Raw genomic sequence first — 19,775 nt, forward strand, 5'->3', positions numbered from 1 at the left:
CAGCCTGCTACAATACCCGAACTCGAGAGTGAAGGCCATCGGCACGCAGGCGCAGTAGCGGCTTCTTCCTTGCGGAAAGCTTAGCGGAGGGGTAAGCGCGGTCTATGAAAACTTCCTAATTTAGGAAGCTTTCGTAGATCGTTTCCGCCGTCCCGCAACGCTCTCCGCAGCCTGCTACAATACCCGAACTCGAGAGTGAAGGCCATCGGCACGCAGGCGCAGTAGCGGCTTCTTCCTTGCGGAGGGCTTAGCGGAGGGGTAAGCGCGGTCTATGAAAACTTCCTAATTTAGGAAGCTTTCGTAGATCGTTTCCGCCGTCCCGCAACGCTCTCCGCAGCCTGCTACAATACCCGAACTCGAGAGTGAAGGCCATCGGCACGCAGGCGCAGTAGCGGCTTCTTCCTTGCGGAGGGCTTAGCGGAGGGGTAAGCGCGGTCTATGAAAACTTCCTAATTTAGGAAGCTTTCGTAGATCGTTTCCGCTGTCCCGCAACGTTCTCCGCAGCCTGCTACAATACCCGAACTCGAGAGTGAAGGCCATCGGCACGCAGGCGCAGTAGCGGCTTCTTCCTTGCGGAGGGCTTAGCGGAGGGGTAAGCGCGGTCTATGAAAACTTCCTAATTTAGGAAGCTTTCGTAGATCGTTTCCGCTGTCCCGCAACGCTCTCCGCAGCCTGCTACAATACCCGAACTCGAGAGTGAAGGCCATCGGCACGCAGGCGCAGTAGCTGTTTCTTCCTTGCGGAGGGCTTAGCGGAGGGGTAAGCGCGGTCTATGAAAACTTCCTAATTTAGGAAGCTTTCGTAGATCGTTTCCGCCGTCCCGCAACGCTCTCCGCAGCCTGCTACAATACCCGAACTCGAGAGTGAAGGCCATCGGCACGCAGGCGCAGTAGCGGCTTCTTCCTTGCGGAGGGCTTAGCGGAGGGGTAAGCGCGGTCTATGAAAACTTCCTAATTTAGGAAGCTTTCGTAGATCGTTTCCGCTGTCCCGCAACGCTCTCCGCAGCCTGCTACAATACCCGAACTCGAGAGTGAAGGCCATCGGCACGCAGGCGCAGTAGCGGCTTCTTCCTTGCGGAGGGCTTAGCGGAGGGGTAAGCGCGGTCTATGAAAACTTCCTAATTTAGGAAGCTTTCGTAGATCGTTTCCGCTGTCCCGCAACGCTCTCCGCAGCCTGCTACAATACCCGAACTCGAGAGTGAAGGCCATCGGCACGCAGGCGCAGTAGCGGCTTCTTCCTTGCGGAGGGCTTAGCGGAGGGGTAAGCGCGGTCTATGAAAACTTCCTAATTTAGGAAGCTTTCGTAGATCGTTTCCGCTGTCCCGCAACGCTCTCCGCAGCCTGCTACAATACCCGAACTCGAGAGTGAAGGCCATCGGCACGCAGGCGCAGTAGCTGTTTCTTCCTTGCGGAGGGCTTAGCGGAGGGGTAAGCGCGGTCTATGAAAACTTCCTAATTTAGGAAGCTTTCGTAGATCGTTTCCGCCGTCCCGCAACGCTCTCCGCAGCCTGCTACAATACCCGAACTCGAGAGTGAAGGCCATCGGCACGCAGGCGCAGTAGCGGCTTCTTCCTTGCGGAGGGCTTAGCGGAGGGGTAAGCGCGGTCTATGAAAACTTCCTAATTTAGGAAGCTTTCGTAGATCGTTTCCGCTGTCCCGCAACGCTCTCCGCAGCCTGCTACGATACCCGAACTCGAGAGTGAAGGCCATCGGCACGCAGGCGCAGTAGCGGCTTCTTCCTTGCGGAGGGCTTAGCGGAGGGGTAAGCGCGGTCTATGAAAACTTCCTAATTTAGGAAGCTTTCGTAGATCGTTTCCGCTGTCCCGCAACGCTCTCCGCAGCCTGCTACGATACCCGAACTCGAGAGTGAAGGCCATCGGCACGCAGGCGCAGTAGCGGCTTCTTCCTTGCGGAGGGCTTAGCGGGGGGGTAAGCGCGGTCTATGAAAACTTCCTAATTTAGGAAGCTTTCGTAGATCGTTTCCGCTGTCCCGCAACGCTCTCCGCAGCCTGCTACGATACCCGAACTCGAGAGTGAAGGCCATCGGCACGCAGGCGCAGTAGCGGCTTCTTCCTTGCGGAGGGCTTAGCGGAGGGGTAAGCGCGGTCTATGAAAACTTCCTAATTTAGGAAGCTTTCGTAGATCGTTTCCGCTGTCCCGCAACGCTCTCCGCAGCCTGCTACGATACCCGAACTCGAGAGTGAAGGCCATCGGCACGCAGGCGCAGTAGCGGCTTCTTCCTTGCGGAGGGCTTAGCGGAGGGGTAAGCGCGGTCTACGAAAACTTCCTAATTTAGGAAGCTTTCGTAGATCGTTTCCGCCGTCGCGCAACGCTCTCCGCAGCCTGCTACGATACCCGAACTCGAGAGTGAAGGCCATCGGCACGCAGGCGCAGTAGCGGCTTCTTCCTTGCGGAGGGCTTAGCGGAGGGGTAAGCGCGGTCTACGAAAACTTCCTAATTTAGGAAGCTTTCGTAGATCGTTTCCGCCGTCGCGCAACGCTCTCCGCAGCCTGCTACGATACCCGAACTCGAGAGTGAAGGCCATCGGCACGCAGGCGCAGTAGCGGCTTCTTCCTTGCGGAGGGCTTAGCGGAGGGGTAAGCGCGGTCTACGAAAACTTCCTAATTTAGGAAGCTTTCGTAGATCGTTTCCGCCGTCCCGCAACGCTCTCCGCAGCCTGCTACAATACCCGAACTCGAGAGTGAAGGCCATCGGCACGCAGGCGCAGTAGCGGCTTCTTCCTTGCGGAGGGCTTAGCGGAGGGGTAAGCGCGGTCTATGAAAACTTCCTAATTTAGGAAGCTTTCGTAGATCGTTTCCGCTGTCCCGCAACGCTCTCCGCAGCCTGCTACGATACCCGAACTCGAGAGTGAAGGCCATCGGCACGCAGGCGCAGTAGCGGCTTCTTCCTTGCGGAGGGCTTAGCGGAGGGGTAAGCGCGGTCTACGAAAACTTCCTAATTTAGGAAGCTTTCGCAGATCGTTTCCGCCGTCGCGCAACGCTCTCCGCAGCCTGCTACGATACCCGAACTCGAGAGTGAAGGCCATCGGCACGCAGGCGCAGTAGCGGCTTCTTCCTTGCGGAGGGCTTAGCGGAGGGGTAAGCGCGGTCTACGAAAACTTCCTAATTTAGGAAGCTTTCGTAGATCGTTTCCGCCGTCGCGCAACGCTCTCCGCAGCCTGCTACGATACCCGAACTCGAGAGTGAAGGCCATCGGCACGCAGGCGCAGTAGCGGCTTCTTCCTTGCGGAGGGCTTAGCGGAGGGGTAAGCGCGGTCTACGAAAACTTCCTAATTTAGGAAGCTTTCGTAGATCGTTTCCGCCGTCGCGCAACGCTCTCCGCAGCCTGCTACGATACCCGAACTCGAGAGTGAAGGCCATCGGCACGCAGGCGCAGTAGCGGCTTCTTCCTTGCGGAGGGCTTAGCGGAGGGGTAAGCGCGGTCTACGAAAACTTCCTAATTTAGGAAGCTTTCGTAGATCGTTTCCGCCGTCCCGCAACGCTCTCCGCAGCCTGCTACAATACCCGAACTCGAGAGTGAAGGCCATCGGCACGCAGGCGCAGTAGCGGCTTCTTCCTTGCGGAGGGCTTAGCGGAGGGGTAAGCGCGGTCTACGAAAACTTCCTAATTTAGGAAGCTTTCGTAGATCGTTTCCGCCGTCCCGCAACGCTCTCCGCAGCCTGCTACGATACCCGAACTCGAGAGTGAAGGCCATCGGCACGCAGGCGCAGTAGCGGCTTCTTCCTTGCGGAGGGCTTAGCGGAGGGGTAAGCGCGGTCTACGAAAACTTCCTAATTTAGGAAGCTTTCGTAGATCGTTTCCGCCGTCCCGCAACGCTCTCCTCAGCCTGCTACAATACCCGAACTCGAGAGTGAAGGCCATCGGCACGCAGGCGCAGTAGCGGCTTCTTCCTTGCGGTGGGCTTAGCGGAGGGGTAAGCGCGGTCTACGAAAACTTCCTAATTTAGGAAGCTTTCGTAGATCGTTTCCGCCGTCCCGCAACGCTCTCCGCAGCCTGCTACGATACCCGAACTCGAGAGTGAAGGCCATCGGCACGCAGGCGCAGTAGCGGCTTCTTTCTTGCGGAGGGCTTAGCGGAGGGGTAAGCGCGGTCTACGAAAACTTCCTAATTTAGGAAGCTTTCGTAGATCGTTTCCGCCGTCCCGCAACGCTCTCCGCAGCCTGCTACAATACCCGAACTCGAGAGTGAAGGCCATCGGCACGCAGGCGCAGTAGCGGCTTCTTCCTTGCGGAGGGCTTAGCGGAGGGGTAAGCGCGGTCTACGAAAACTTCCTAATTTAGGAAGCTTTCGTAGATCGTTTCCGCCGTCGCGCAACGCTTTCCGCAGCCTGCTACGATACCCGAACTCGAGAGTGAAGGCCATCGGCACGCAGGCGCAGTAGCGGCTTCTTCCTTGCGGAGGGCTTAGCGGAGGGGTAAGCGCGGTCTACGAAAACTTCCTAATTTAGGAAGCTTTCGTAGATCGTTTCCGCCGTCGCGCAACGCTCTCCGCAGCCTGCTACGATACCCGAACTCGAGAGTGAAGGCCATCGGCACGCAGGCGCAGTAGCGGATTCTTCCTTGCGGAGGGCTTAGCGGAGGGGTAAGCGCGGTCTACGAAAACTTCCTAATTTAGGAAGCTTTCGTAGATCGTTTCCGCCGTCCCGCAACGCTCTCCGCAGCCTGCTACAATACCCGAACTCGAGAGTGAAGGCCATCGGCACGCAGGCGCAGTAGCGGCTTCTTCCTTGCGGAGGGCTTAGCGGAGGGGTAAGCGCGGTCTATGAAAACTTCCTAATTTAGGAAGCTTTCGTAGATCGTTTCCGCTGTCCCGCAACGCTCTCCGCAGCCTGCTACGATACCCGAACTCGAGAGTGAAGGCCATCGGCACGCAGGCGCAGTAGCGGCTTCTTCCTTGCGGAGGGCTTAGCGGAGGGGTAAGCGCGGTCTACGAAAACTTCCTAATTTAGGAAGCTTTCGTAGATCGTTTCCGCCGTCCCGCAACGCTCTCCGCAGCCTGCTACAATACCCGAACTCGAGAGTGAAGGCCATCGGCACGCAGGCGCAGTAGCGGCTTCTTCCTTGCGGAGGGCTTAGCGGAGGGGTAAGCGCGGTCTACGAAAACTTCCTAATTTAGGAAGCTTTCGTAGATCGTTTCCGCCGTCCCGCAACGCTCTCCGCAGCCTGCTACGATACCCGAACTCGAGAGTGAAGGCCATCGGCACGCAGGCGCAGTAGCGGCTTCTTCCTTGCGGAGGGCTTAGCGGAGGGGTAAGCGCGGTCTACGAAAACTTCCTAATTTAGGAAGCTTTCGTAGATCGTTTCCGCCGTCCCGCAACGCTCTCCGCAGCCTGCTACAATACCCGAACTCGAGAGTGAAGGCCATCGGCACGCAGGCGCAGTAGCGGCTTCTTCCTTGCGGAGGGCTTAGCGGAGGGGTAAGCGCGGTCTATGAAAACTTCCTAATTTAGGAAGCTTTCGTAGATCGTTTCCGCCGTCCCGCAACGCTCTCCGCAGCCTGCTACGATACCCGAACTCGAGAGTGAAGGCCATCGGCACGCAGGCGCAGTAGCGGCTTCTTCCTTGCGGAGGGCTTAGCGGAGGGGTAAGCGCGGTCTACGAAAACTTCCTAATTTAGGAAGCTTTCGTAGATCGTTTCCGCCGTCCCGCAACGCTCTCCGCAGCCTGCTACAATACCCGAACTCGAGAGTGAAGGCCATCGGCACGCAGGCGCAGTAGCGGCTTCTTCCTTGCGGAGGGCTTAGCGGAGGGGTAAGCGCGGTCTACGAAAACTTCCTAATTTAGGAAGCTTTCGTAGATCGTTTCCGCCGTCCCGCAACGCTCTCCGCAGCCTGCTACAATACCCGAACTCGAGAGTGAAGGCCATCGGCACGCAGGCGCAGTAGCGGCTTCTTCCTTGCGGAGGGCTTAGCGGAGGGGTAAGCGCGGTCTACGAAAACTTCCTAATTTAGGAAGCTTTCGTAGATCGTTTCCGCCGTCCCGCAACGCTCTCCGCAGCCTGCTACGATACCCGAACTCGAGAGTGAAGGCCATCGGCACGCAGGCGCAGTAGCGGCTTCTTCCTTGCGGAGGGCTTAGCGGAGGGGTAAGCGCGGTCTATGAAAACTTCCTAATTTAGGAAGCTTTCGTAGATCGTTTCCGCCGTCCCGCAACGCTCTCCGCAGCCTGCTACAATACCCGAACTCGAGAGTGAAGGCCATCGGCACGCAGGCGCAGTAGCGGCTTCTTCCTTGCGGAGGGCTTAGCGGAGGGGTAAGCGCGGTCTACGAAAACTTCCTAATTTAGGAAGCTTTCGTAGATCGTTTCCGCCGTCGCGCAACGCTCTCCGCAGCCTGCTACGATACCCGAACTCGAGAGTGAAGGCCATCGGCACGCAGGCGCAGTAGCGGCTTCTTCCTTGCGGAGGGCTTAGCGGAGGGGTAAGCGCGGTCTACGAAAACTTCCTAATTTAGGAACCTTTCGTAGATCGTTTCCGCTGTCCCGCAACGCTCTCCGCAGCCTGCTACGATACCCGAACTCGAGAGTGAAGGCCATCGGCACGCAGGCGCAGTAGCGGCTTCTTCCTTGCGGAGGGCTTAGCGGAGGGGTAAGCGCGGTCTATGAAAACTTCCTAATTTAGGAACCTTTCGTAGATCGTTTCCGCCGTCGCGCAACGCTCTCCGCAGCCTGCTACAATACCCGCACTCGAGAGTGAAGGCCATCGGCACGCAGGCGCAGTAGCGGCTTCTTCCTTGCGGAGGGCTTAGCGGAGGGGTAAGCGCGGTCTACGAAAACTTCCTAATTTAGGAAGCTTTCGTAGATCGTTTCCGCCGTCGCGCAACGCTCTCCGCAGCCTGCTACGATACCCGAACTCGAGAGTGAAGGCCATCGGCACGCAGGCGCAGTAGCGGCTTCTTCCTTGCGGAGGGCTTAGCGGAGGGGTAAGCGCGGTCTACGAAAACTTCCTAATTTAGGAACCTTTCGTAGATCGTTTCCGCTGTCCCGCAACGCTCTCCGCAGCCTGATACGATACCCGAACTCGAGAGTGAAGGCCATCGGCACGCAGGCGCAGTAGCGGCTTCTTCCTTGCGGAGGGCTTAGCGGAGGGGTAAGCGCGGTCTATGAAAACTTCCTAATTTAGGAAGCTTTCGTAGATCGTTTCCGCCGTCGCGCAACGCTCTCCGCAGCCTGCTACAATACCCGAACTCGAGAGTGAAGGCCATCGGCACGCAGGCGCAGTAGCGGCTTCTTCCTTGCGGAGGGCTTAGCGGAGGGGTAAGCGCGGTCTACGAAAACTTCCTAATTTAGGAAGCTTTCGTAGATCGTTTCCGCCGTCGCGCAACGCTCTCCGCAGCCTGCTACGATACCCGAACTCGAGAGTGAAGGCCATCGGCACGCAGGCGCAGTAGCGGCTTCTTCCTTGCGGAGGGCTTAGCGGAGGGGTAAGCGCGGTCTACGAAAACTTCCTAATTTAGGAACCTTTCGTAGATCGTTTCCGCTGTCCCGCAACGCTCTCCGCAGCCTGATACGATACCCGAACTCGAGAGTGAAGGCCATCGGCACGCAGGCGCAGTAGCGGCTTCTTCCTTGCGGAGGGCTTAGCGGAGGGGTAAGCGCGGTCTACGAAAACTTCCTAATTTAGGAAGCTTTCGTAGATCGTTTCCGCCGTCGCGCAACGCTCTCCGCAGCCTGCTACAATACCCGAACTCGAGAGTGAAGGCCATCGGCACGCAGGCGCAGTAGCGGCTTCTTCCTTGCGGAGGGCTTAGCGGAGGGGTAAGCGCGGTCTACGAAAACTTCCTAATTTAGGAACCTTTCGTAGATCGTTTCCGCTGTCCCGCAACGCTCTCCGCAGCCTGATACGATACCCGAACTCGAGAGTGAAGGCCATCGGCACGCAGGCGCAGTAGCGGCTTCTTCCTTGCGGAGGGCTTAGCGGAGGGGTAAGCGCGGTCTATGAAAACTTCCTAATTTAGGAAGCTTTCGTAGATCGTTTCCGCCGTCGCGCAACGCTCTCCGCAGCCTGCTACAATACCCGAACTCGAGAGTGAAGGCCATCGGCACGCAGGCGCAGTAGCGGCTTCTTCCTTGCGGAGGGCTTAGCGGAGGGGTAAGCGCGGTCTACGAAAACTTCCTAATTTAGGAAGCTTTCGTAGATCGTTTCCGCTGTCCCGCAACGCTCTCCGCAGCCTGCTACAATACCCGAACTCGAGAGTGAAGGCCATCGGCACGCAGGCGCAGTAGCGGCTTCTTCCTTGCGGAGGGCTTAGCGGAGGGGTAAGCGCGGTCTATGAAAACTTCCTAATTTAGGAAGCTTTCGTAGATCGTTTCCGCTGTCCCGCAACGCTCTCCGCAGCCTGCTACAATACCCGAACTCGAGAGTGAAGGCCATCGGCACGCAGGCGCAGTAGCGGCTTCTTCCTTGCGGAGGGCTTAGCGGAGGGGTAAGCGCGGTCTACGAAAACTTCCTAATTTAGGAACCTTTCGTAGATCGTTTCCGCTGTCCCGCAACGCTCTCCGCAGCCTGCTACAATACCCGAACTCGAGAGTGAAGGCCATCGGCACGCAGGCGCAGTAGCGGCTTCTTCCTTGCGGAGGGCTTAGCGGAGGGGTAAGCGCGGTCTATGAAAACTTCCTAATTTAGGAACCTTTCGTAGATCGTTTCCGCCGTCGCGCAACGCTCTCCGCAGCCTGCTACAATACCCGAACTCGAGAGTGAAGGCCATCGGCACGCAGGCGCAGTAGCGGCTTCTTCCTTGCGGAGGGCTTAGCGGAGGGGTAAGCGCGGTCTACGAAAACTTCCTAATTTAGGAACCTTTCGTAGATCGTTTCCGCTGTCCCGCAACGCTCTCCGCAGCCTGCTACAATACCCGAACTCGAGAGTGAAGGCCATCGGCACGCAGGCGCAGTAGCGGCTTCTTCCTTGCGGAGGGCTTAGCGGAGGGGTAAGCGCGGTCTATGAAAACTTCCTAATTTAGGAAGCTTTCGTAGATCGTTTCCGCCGTCGCGGAACGCTCTCCACAGCCTGCTACGATACCCGAACTCGAGAGTGAAGGCCATCGGCACGCAGGCGCAGTAGCGGCTTCTCCCTTGCGGAGGGCTTAGCGGAGGGGTAAGCGCGGTCTACGAAAACTTCCTAATTTAGGAACCTTTCGTAGATCGTTTCCGCTGTCCCGCAACGCTCTCCGCAGCCTGCTACAATACCCGAACTCGAGAGTGAAGGCCATCGGCACGCAGGCGCAGTAGCGGCTTCTTCCTTGCGGAGGGCTTAGCGGAGGGGTAAGCGCGGTCTACGAAAACTTCCTAATTTAGGAAGCTTTCGTAGATCGTTTCCGCTGTCCCGCAACGCTCTCCGCAGCCTGCTACAATACCCGAACTCGAGAGTGAAGGCCATCGGCACGCAGGCGCAGTAGCGGCTTCTTCCTTGCGGAGGGCTTAGCGGAGGGGTAAGCGCGGTCTATGAAAACTTCCTAATTTAGGAAGCTTTCGTAGATCGTTTCCGCCGTCGCGCAACGCTCTCCGCAGCCTGCTACAATACCCGAACTCGAGAGTGAAGGCCATCGGCACGCAGGCGCAGTAGCGGCTTCTTCCTTGCGGAGGGCTTAGCGGAGGGGTAAGCGCGGTCTACGAAAACTTCCTAATTTAGGAACCTTTCGTAGATCGTTTCCGCTGTCCCGCAACGCTCTCCGCAGCCTGCTACAATACCCGAACTCGAGAGTGAAGGCCATCGGCACGCAGGCGCAGTAGCGGCTTCTTCCTTGCGGAGGGCTTAGCGGAGGGGTAAGCGCGGTCTATGAAAACTTCCTAATTTAGGAAGCTTTCGTAGATCGTTTCCGCCGTCGCGGAACGCTCTCCACAGCCTGCTACGATACCCGAACTCGAGAGTGAAGGCCATCGGCACGCAGGCGCAGTAGCGGCTTCTTCCTTGCGGAGGGCTTAGCGGAGGGGTAAGCGCGGTCTACGAAAACTTCCTAATTTAGGAACCTTTCGTAGATCGTTTCCGCTGTCCCGCAACGCTCTCCGCAGCCTGCTACAATACCCGAACTCGAGAGTGAAGGCCATCGGCACGCAGGCGCAGTAGCGGCTTCTTCCTTGCGGAGGGCTTAGCGGAGGGGTAAGCGCGGTCTACGAAAACTTCCTAATTTAGGAACCTTTCGTAGATCGTTTCCGCTGTCCCGCAACGCTCTCCGCAGCCTGCTACAATACCCGAACTCGAGAGTGAAGGCCATCGGCACGCAGGCGCAGTAGCGGCTTCTTCCTTGCGGAGGGCTTAGCGGAGGGGTAAGCGCGGTCTATGAAAACTTCCTAATTTAGGAAGCTTTGGTAGATCGTTTCCGCCGTCGCGCAACGCTCTCCGCAGCCTGCTACGATACCCGAACTCGAGAGTGAAGGCCATCGGCACGCAGGCGCAGTAGCGGCTTCTTCCTTGCGGAGGGCTTAGCGGAGGGGTAAGCGCGGTCTACGAAAACTTCCTAACTTAGGAAGCTTTCGTAGATCGTTTCCGCCGTCGCGCAACGCTCTCCGCAGCCTGCTACGATACCCGAACTCGAGAGTGAAGGCCATCGGCACGCAGGCGCAGTAGCGGCTTCTTCCTTGCGGAGGGCTTAGCGGAGGGGTAAGCGCGGTCTACGAAAACTTCCTAATTTAGGAAGCTTTCGTAGATCGTTTCCGCCGTCGCGGAACGCTCTCCGCAGCCTGCTACGATACCCGAACTCGAGAGTGAAGGCCATCGGCACGCAGGCGCAGTAGCGGCTTCTTCCTTGCGGAGGGCTTAGCGGAGGGGTAAGCGCGGTCTACGAAAACTTCCTAACTTAGGAAGCTTTCGTAGATCGTTTCCGCCGTCGCGCAACGCCCTCCGCAGCCTGCTACGATACCCGAACTCGAGAGTGAAGGCCATCGGCACGCAGGCGCAGTAGCGGCTTCTTCCTTGCGGAGGGCTTAGCGGAGGGGTAAGCGCGGTCTACGAAAACTTCCTAATTTAGGAAGCTTTCGTAGATCGTTTCCGCCGTCGCGGAACGCTCTCCGCAGCCTGCTACGATACCCGAACTCGAGAGTGAAGGCCATCGGCACGCAGGCGCAGTAGCGGCTTCTTCCTTGCGGAGGGCTTAGCGGAGGGGTAAGCGCGGTCTACGAAAACTTCCTAATTTAGGAACCTTTCGTAGATCGTTTCCGCTGTCCCGCAACGCTCTCCGCAGCCTGCTACAATACCCGAACTCGAGAGTGAAGGCCATCGGCACGCAGGCGCAGTAGCGGCTTCTTCCTTGCGGAGGGCTTAGCGGAGGGGTAAGCGCGGTCTACGAAAACTTCCTAATTTAGGAACCTTTCGTAGATCGTTTCCGCTGTCCCGCAACGCTCTCCGCAGCCTGCTACAATACCCGAACTCGAGAGTGAAGGCCATCGGCACGCAGGCGCAGTAGCGGCTTCTTCCTTGCGGAGGGCTTAGCGGAGGGGTAAGCGCGGTCTACGAAAACTTCCTAATTTAGGAAGCTTTCGTAGATCGTTTCCGCCGTCGCGCAACGCTCTCCGCAGCCTGCTACAATACCCGAACTCGAGAGTGAAGGCCATCGGCACGCAGGCGCAGTAGCGGCTTCTTCCTTGCGGAGGGCTTAGCGGAGGGGTAAGCGCGGTCTACGAAAACTTCCTAATTTAGGAACCTTTCGTAGATCGTTTCCGCTGTCCCGCAACGCTCTCCGCAGCCTGCTACAATACCCGAACTCGAGAGTGAAGGCCATCGGCACGCAGGCGCAGTAGCGGCTTCTTCCTTGCGGAGGGCTTAGCGGAGGGGTAAGCGCGGTCTATGAAAACTTCCTAATTTAGGAAGCTTTCGTAGATCGTTTCCGCCGTCGCGGAACGCTCTCCACAGCCTGCTACGATACCCGAACTCGAGAGTGAAGGCCATCGGCACGCAGGCGCAGTAGCGGCTTCTTCCTTGCGGAGGGCTTAGCGGAGGGGTAAGCGCGGTCTACGAAAACTTCCTAATTTAGGAACCTTTCGTAGATCGTTTCCGCTGTCCCGCAACGCTCTCCGCAGCCTGCTACAATACCCGAACTCGAGAGTGAAGGCCATCGGCACGCAGGCGCAGTAGCGGCTTCTTCCTTGCGGAGGGCTTAGCGGAGGGGTAAGCGCGGTCTACGAAAACTTCCTAATTTAGGAACCTTTCGTAGATCGTTTCCGCTGTCCCGCAACGCTCTCCGCAGCCTGCTACAATACCCGAACTCGAGAGTGAAGGCCATCGGCACGCAGGCGCAGTAGCGGCTTCTTCCTTGCGGAGGGCTTAGCGGAGGGGTAAGCGCGGTCTATGAAAACTTCCTAATTTAGGAAGCTTTCGTAGATCGTTTCCGCCGTCGCGCAACGCTCTCCGCAGCCTGCTACGATACCCGAACTCGAGAGTGAAGGCCATCGGCACGCAGGCGCAGTAGCGGCTTCTTCCTTGCGGAGGGCTTAGCGGAGGGGTAAGCGCGGTCTACGAAAACTTCCTAACTTAGGAAGCTTTCGTAGATCGTTTCCGCCGTCGCGCAACGCTCTCCGCAGCCTGCTACGATACCCGAACTCGAGAGTGAAGGCCATCGGCACGCAGGCGCAGTAGCGGCTTCTTCCTTGCGGAGGGCTTAGCGGAGGGGTAAGCGCGGTCTACGAAAACTTCCTAATTTAGGAAGCTTTCGTAGATCGTTTCCGCCGTCGCGGAACGCTCTCCGCAGCCTGCTACGATACCCGAACTCGAGAGTGAAGGCCATCGGCACGCAGGCGCAGTAGCGGCTTCTTCCTTGCGGAGGGCTTAGCGGAGGGGTAAGCGCGGTCTACGAAAACTTCCTAACTTAGGAAGCTTTCGTAGATCGTTTCCGCCGTCGCGCAACGCCCTCCGCAGCCTGCTACGATACCCGAACTCGAGAGTGAAGGCCATCGGCACGCAGGCGCAGTAGCGGCTTCTTCCTTGCGGAGGGCTTAGCGGAGGGGTAAGCGCGGTCTACGAAAACTTCCTAATTTAGGAAGCTTTCGTAGATCGTTTCCGCCGTCGCGGAACGCTCTCCGCAGCCTGCTACGATACCCGAACTCGAGAGTGAAGGCCATCGGCACGCAGGCGCAGTAGCGGCTTCTTCCTTGCGGAGGGCTTAGCGGAGGGGTAAGCGCGGTCTACGAAAACTTCCTAATTTAGGAACCTTTCGTAGATCGTTTCCGCTGTCCCGCAACGCTCTCCGCAGCCTGCTACAATACCCGAACTCGAGAGTGAAGGCCATCGGCACGCAGGCGCAGTAGCGGCTTCTTCCTTGCGGAGGGCTTAGCGGAGGGGTAAGCGCGGTCTACGAAAACTTCCTAACTTAGGAAGCTTTCGTAGATCGTTTCCGCCGTCGCGCAACGCCCTCCGCAGCCTGCTACGATACCCGAACTCGAGAGTGAAGGCCATCGGCACGCAGGCGCAGTAGCGGCTTCTTCCTTGCGGAGGGCTTAGCGGAGGGGTAAGCGCGGTCTACGAAAACTTCCTAATTTAGGAAGCTTTCGTAGATCGTTTCCGCCGTCGCGGAACGCTCTCCGCAGCCTGCTACGATACCCGAACTCGAGAGTGAAGGCCATCGGCACGCAGGCGCAGTAGCGGCTTCTTCCTTGCGGAGGGCTTAGCGGAGGGGTAAGCGCGGTCTACGAAAACTTCCTAATTTAGGAACCTTTCGTAGATCGTTTCCGCTGTCCCGCAACGCTCTCCGCAGCCTGCTACAATACCCGAACTCGAGAGTGAAGGCCATCGGCACGCAGGCGCAGTAGCGGCTTCTTCCTTGCGGAGGGCTTAGCGGAGGGGTAAGCGCGGTCTACGAAAACTTCCTAATTTAGGAACCTTTCGTAGATCGTTTCCGCTGTCCCGCAACGCTCTCCGCAGCCTGCTACAATACCCGAACTCGAGAGTGAAGGCCATCGGCACGCAGGCGCAGTAGCGGCTTCTTCCTTGCGGAGGGCTTAGCGGAGGGGTAAGCGCGGTCTACGAAAACTTCCTAATTTAGGAAGCTTTCGTAGATCGTTTCCGCCGTCGCGCAACGCTCTCCGCAGCCTGCTACAATACCCGAACTCGAGAGTGAAGGCCATCGGCACGCAGGCGCAGTAGCGGCTTCTTCCTTGCGGAGGGCTTAGCGGAGGGGTAAGCGCGGTCTACGAAAACTTCCTAATTTAGGAACCTTTCGTAGATCGTTTCCGCTGTCCCGCAACGCTCTCCGCAGCCTGCTACAATACCCGAACTCGAGAGTGAAGGCCATCGGCACGCAGGCGCAGTAGCGGCTTCTTCCTTGCGGAGGGCTTAGCGGAGGGGTAAGCGCGGTCTATGAAAACTTCCTAATTTAGGAAGCTTTCGTAGATCGTTTCCGCCGTCGCGGAACGCTCTCCACAGCCTGCTACGATACCCGAACTCGAGAGTGAAGGCCATCGGCACGCAGGCGCAGTAGCGGCTTCTTCCTTGCGGAGGGCTTAGCGGAGGGGTAAGCGCGGTCTACGAAAACTTCCTAATTTAGGAACCTTTCGTAGATCGTTTCCGCTGTCCCGCAACGCTCTCCGCAGCCTGCTACAATACCCGAACTCGAGAGTGAAGGCCATCGGCACGCAGGCGCAGTAGCGGCTTCTTCCTTGCGGAGGGCTTAGCGGAGGGGTAAGCGCGGTCTACGAAAACTTCCTAATTTAGGAACCTTTCGTAGATCGTTTCCGCTGTCCCGCAACGCTCTCCGCAGCCTGCTACAATACCCGAACTCGAGAGTGAAGGCCATCGGCACGCAGGCGCAGTAGCGGCTTCTTCCTTGCGGAGGGCTTAGCGGAGGGGTAAGCGCGGTCTATGAAAACTTCCTAATTTAGGAAGCTTTCGTAGATCGTTTCCGCCGTCGCGCAACGCTCTCCGCAGCCTGCTACGATACCCGAACTCGAGAGTGAAGGCCATCGGCACGCAGGCGCAGTAGCGGCTTCTTCCTTGCGGAGGGCTTAGCGGAGGGGTAAGCGCGGTCTACGAAAACTTCCTAACTTAGGAAGCTTTCGTAGATCGTTTCCGCCGTCGCGCAACGCTCTCCGCAGCCTGCTACGATACCCGAACTCGAGAGTGAAGGCCATCGGCACGCAGGCGCAGTAGCGGCTTCTTCCTTGCGGAGGGCTTAGCGGAGGGGTAAGCGCGGTCTACGAAAACTTCCTAATTTAGGAAGCTTTCGTAGATCGTTTCCGCCGTCGCGGAACGCTCTCCGCAGCCTGCTACGATACCCGAACTCGAGAGTGAAGGCCATCGGCACGCAGGCGCAGTAGCGGCTTCTTCCTTGCGGAGGGCTTAGCGGAGGGGTAAGCGCGGTCTACGAAAACTTCCTAACTTAGGAAGCTTTCGTAGATCGTTTCCGCCGTCGCGCAACGCCCTCCGCAGCCTGCTACGATACCCGAACTCGAGAGTGAAGGCCATCGGCACGCAGGCGCAGTAGCGGCTTCTTCCTTGCGGAGGGCTTAGCGGAGGGGTAAGCGCGGTCTACGAAAACTTCCTAATTTAGGAAGCTTTCGTAGATCGTTTCCGCCGTCGCGGAACGCTCTCCGCAGCCTGCTACGATACCCGAACTCGAGAGTGAAGGCCATCGGCACGCAGGCGCAGTAGCGGCTTCTTCCTTGCGGAGGGCTTAGCGGAGGGGTAAGCGCGGTCTACGAAAACTTCCTAATTTAGGAACCTTTCGTAGATCGTTTCCGCTGTCCCGCAACGCTCTCCGCAGCCTGCTACAATACCCGAACTCGAGAGTGAAGGCCATCGGCACGCAGGCGCAGTAGCGGCTTCTTCCTTGCGGAGGGCTTAGCGGAGGGGTAAGCGCGGTCTACGAAAACTTCCTAATTTAGGAACCTTTCGTAGATCGTTTCCGCTGTCCCGCAACGCTCTCCGCAGCCTGCTACAATACCCGAACTCGAGAGTGAAGGCCATCGGCACGCAGGCGCAGTAGCGGCTTCTTCCTTGCGGAGGGCTTAGCGGAGGGGTAAGCGCGGTCTATGAAAACTTCCTAATTTAGGAAGATTTCGTAGATCGTTTCCGCCGTCGCGCAACGCTCTCCGCAGCCTGCTACGATACCCGAACTCGAGAGTGAAGGCCATCGGCACGCAGGCGCAGTAGCGGCTTCTTCCTTGCGGAGGGCTTAGCGGAGGGGTAAGCGCGGTCTACGAAAACTTCCTAACTTAGGAAGCTTTCGTAGATCGTTTCCGCCGTCGCGGAACGCTCTCCACAGCCTGCTACGATACCCGAACTCGAGAGTGAAGGCCATCGGCACGCAGGCGCAGTAGCGGCTTCTTCCTTGCGGAGGGCTTAGCGGAGGGGTAAGCGCGGTCTACGAAAACTTCCTAATTTAGGAAGCTTTCGTAGATCGTTTCCGCTGTCCCGCAACGCTCTCCGCAGCCTGCTACGATACCCGAACTCGAGAGTGAAGGCCATCGGCACGCAGGCGCAGTAGCGGCTTCTTCCTTGCGGAGGGCTTAGCGGAGGGGTAAGCGCGGTCTACGAAAACTTCCTAATTTAGGAAGCTTTCGTAGATCGTTTCCGCCGTCCCGCAACGCTCTCCGCAGCCTGCTACGATACCCGAACTCGAGAGTGAAGGCCATCGGCACGCAGGCGCAGTAGCGGCTTCTTCCTTGCGGAGGGCTTAGCGGAGGGGTAAGCGCGGTCTACGAAAACTTTCTAATTTAGGAAGCTTTCGTAGATCGTTTCCGCTGTCCCGCAACGCTCTCCGCAGCCTGCTACGATACCCGAACTCGAGAGTGAAGGCCATCGGCACGCAGGCGCAGTAGCGGCTTCTTCCTTGCGGAGGGCTTAGCGGAGGGGTAGGCGCGGTCTACGAAAACTTCCTAATTTAGGAAGCTTTCGTAGATCGTTTCCGCTGTCGCGGAACGCTCTCCGCAGCCTGCTACGATACCCGAACTCGAGAGTGAAGGCCATCGGCACGCAGGCGCAGTAGCGGCTTCTTCCTTGCGGAGGGCTTAGCGGAGCGGTAAGCGCGGTCTACCAAAAACTTCCTAATTTAGGAAGCTTTCGTAGATCCTTTCCGCCGTTGCGGAACGCTCTCCGCAGCCTGCTACGATACCCGAACTCGAGAGTGAAGGCCATCGGCACGCAGGCGCAGTAGCGGCTTCTTCCTTGCGGAGGGCTAGCGGAGGGGTAAGCGCGGTCTACGAAAACTTCCTAATTTAGGAAGCTTTCGTAGATCGTTTCCGCTGTCGCGGAACGCTCTCCGCAGCCTGCTACGATACCCGAACTCGAGAGTGAAGGCCATCGGCACGCAGGCGCAGTAGCGGCTTCTTCCTTGCGGAGGGCTTAACGGAGGGGTAGGCACGGTCTACGAAAACTTCCTAATTTAGGAAGCTTTCGTAGATCGTTTCCGCTGTCCCGCAACGCTCTCCGCAGCCTGCTACGATACCCGAACTCGAGAGTGAAGGCCATCGGCACGCAGGCGCAGTAGCGGCTTCTTCCTTGCGGAGGGCTTAGCGGAGGGGTAAGCGCGGTCTACGAAAACTTCCTAATTTAGGAAGCTTTCGTAGATCGTTTCCGCCGTCGCGGAACGCTCTCCGCAGCCTGCTACGATACCCGAACTCGAGAGTGAAGGCCATCGGCACGCAGGCGCAGTAGCGGCTTCTTCCTTGCGGAGGGCTTAGCGGAGGAGTAAGCACGGTCTACGAAAACTTCCTAATTTAGGAAGCTTTCGTAGATCGTTTCCGCTGTCCCGCAACGCTCTCCGCAGCCTGCTACGATACCCGAACTCGAGAGTGAAGGCCATCGGCACGCAGGCGCAGTAGCGGCTTCTTCCTTGCGGAGGGCTTAGCGGAGGAGTAAGCACGGTCTACGAAAACTTCCTAATTTAGGAAGCTTTCGTAGATCGTTTCCGCCGTCGCGGAACGCTCTCCGCAGCCTGCTACGATACCCGAACTCGAGAGTGAAGGCCATCGGCACGCAGGCGCAGTAGCGGCTTCTTCCTTGCGGAGGGCTTAGCGGAGGAGTAAGCACGGTCTACGAAAACTTCCTAATTTAGGAAGCTTTCGTAGATCGTTTCCGCTGTCCCGCAACGCTCTCCGCAGCCTGCTACGATACCCGAACTCGAGAGTGAAGGCCATCGGCACGCAGGCGCAGTAGCGGCTTCTTCCTTGCGGAGGGCTTAGCGGAGGGGTAAGCGCGGTCTACGAAAACTTCCTAATTTAGGAAGCTTTCGTAGATCGTTTCCGCCGTCGCGGAACGCTCTCCGCAGCCTGCTACGATACCCGAACTCGAGAGTGAAGGCCATCGGCACGCAGGCGCAGTAGCGGCTTCTTCCTTGCGGAGGGCTTAGCGGAGGAGTAAGCACGGTCTACGAAAACTTCCTAATTTAGGAAGCTTTCGTAGATCGTTTCCGCTGTCCCGCAACGCTCTCCGCAGCCTGCTACGATACCCGAACTCGAGAGTGAAGGCCATCGGCACGCAGGCGCAGTAGCGGCTTCTTCCTTGCGGAGGGCTTAGCGGAGGGGTAAGCGCGGTCTACGAAAACTTCCTAATTTAGGAAGCTTTCGTAGATCGTTTCCGCCGTCGCGGAACGCTCTCCGCAGCCTGCTACGATACCCGAACTCGAGAGTGAAGGCCATCGGCACGCAGGCGCAGTAGCGGCTTCTTCCTTGCGGAGGGCTTAACGGAGGGGTAAGCGCGGTCTACGAAAACTTCCTAATTTAGGAAGCTTTCGTAGATCGTTTCCGCTGTCCCGCAACGCTCTCCGCAGCCTGCTACGATACCCGAACTCGAGAGTGAAGGCCATCGGCACGCAGGCGCAGTAGCGGCTTCTTCCTTGCGGAGGGCTTATCGGACGGGTAAGCGCGGTCTACGAAAACTTCCTAATTTAGGAAGCTTTCGTAGATCGTTTCCGCTGTCCCGCAACGCTCTCCGCAGCCTGCTACGATACCCGAACTCGAGAGTGAAGGCCATCGGCACGCAGGCGCAGTAGCGGCTTCTTCCTTGCGGAGTGCTTAGCGGAGGGGTAAGCGCGGTCTACGAAAACTTCCTAATTTAGGAAGCTTTCGTAGATCGTTTCCGCCGTCGCGCAACGCTCTCCGCAGCCTGCTACGATACCCGAACTCGAGAGTGAAGGCCATCGGCACGCAGTCGCAGTAGCGGCTTCTTCCTTGCGGAGGGCTTAACGGAGGGGTAAGCGCGGTCTACGAAAACTTCCTAATTTAGGAAGCTTTCGTAGACCGTTTCCGCTGTCGCGCAACGCTCTCCGCAGCCTGCTACGATACCCGAACTCGAGAGTGAAGGCCATCGGCACGCAGTCGCAGTAGCGGCTTCTTCCTTGCGGAGTGCTTAGCGGAGGGGTAAGCGCGGTCTACGAAAACTTCCTAATTTAGGAAGCTTTCGTAGACCGTTTCCGCTGTCGCGCAACGCTCTCCGCAGCCTGCTACGATACCCGAACTCGAGAGTGAAGGCCATCGGCACGCAGTCGCAGTAGCGGCTTCTTCCTTGCGGAGGGCTTAACGGAGGGGTAAGCGCGGTCTACGAAAACTTCCTAATTTAGGAAGCTTTTGTAGATCGTTTTCGCTGTCCCGCAACGCTCTCCGCAGCCTGCTACGATACCCGGAACTCGAGAGTGAAGGCCATCAGCACGCAGGCACAGAAGCGGCTTCTTCCTTGCGGAGGGCTTAGCGGAGGGGGAAGCCGGTCTGCCAAAACTCCCTAATTTGGGAAGCTTTCGTAGATCGTTTCCGCTGTCCCGCAACGCTCTCCGCAGCCTGCTACGATACCCGAACTCGAGAGTGAAGGCCATCGGCACGCAGGCGCAGTAGCGGCTTCTTCG

Source organism: Ixodes scapularis, unplaced genomic scaffold (genome assembly GCF_016920785.2).
Source record: "Ixodes scapularis isolate PalLabHiFi unplaced genomic scaffold, ASM1692078v2 PGA_scaffold2__306_contigs__length_199485367, whole genome shotgun sequence".
Taxonomy (NCBI): domain Eukaryota; kingdom Metazoa; phylum Arthropoda; class Arachnida; order Ixodida; family Ixodidae; genus Ixodes; species Ixodes scapularis.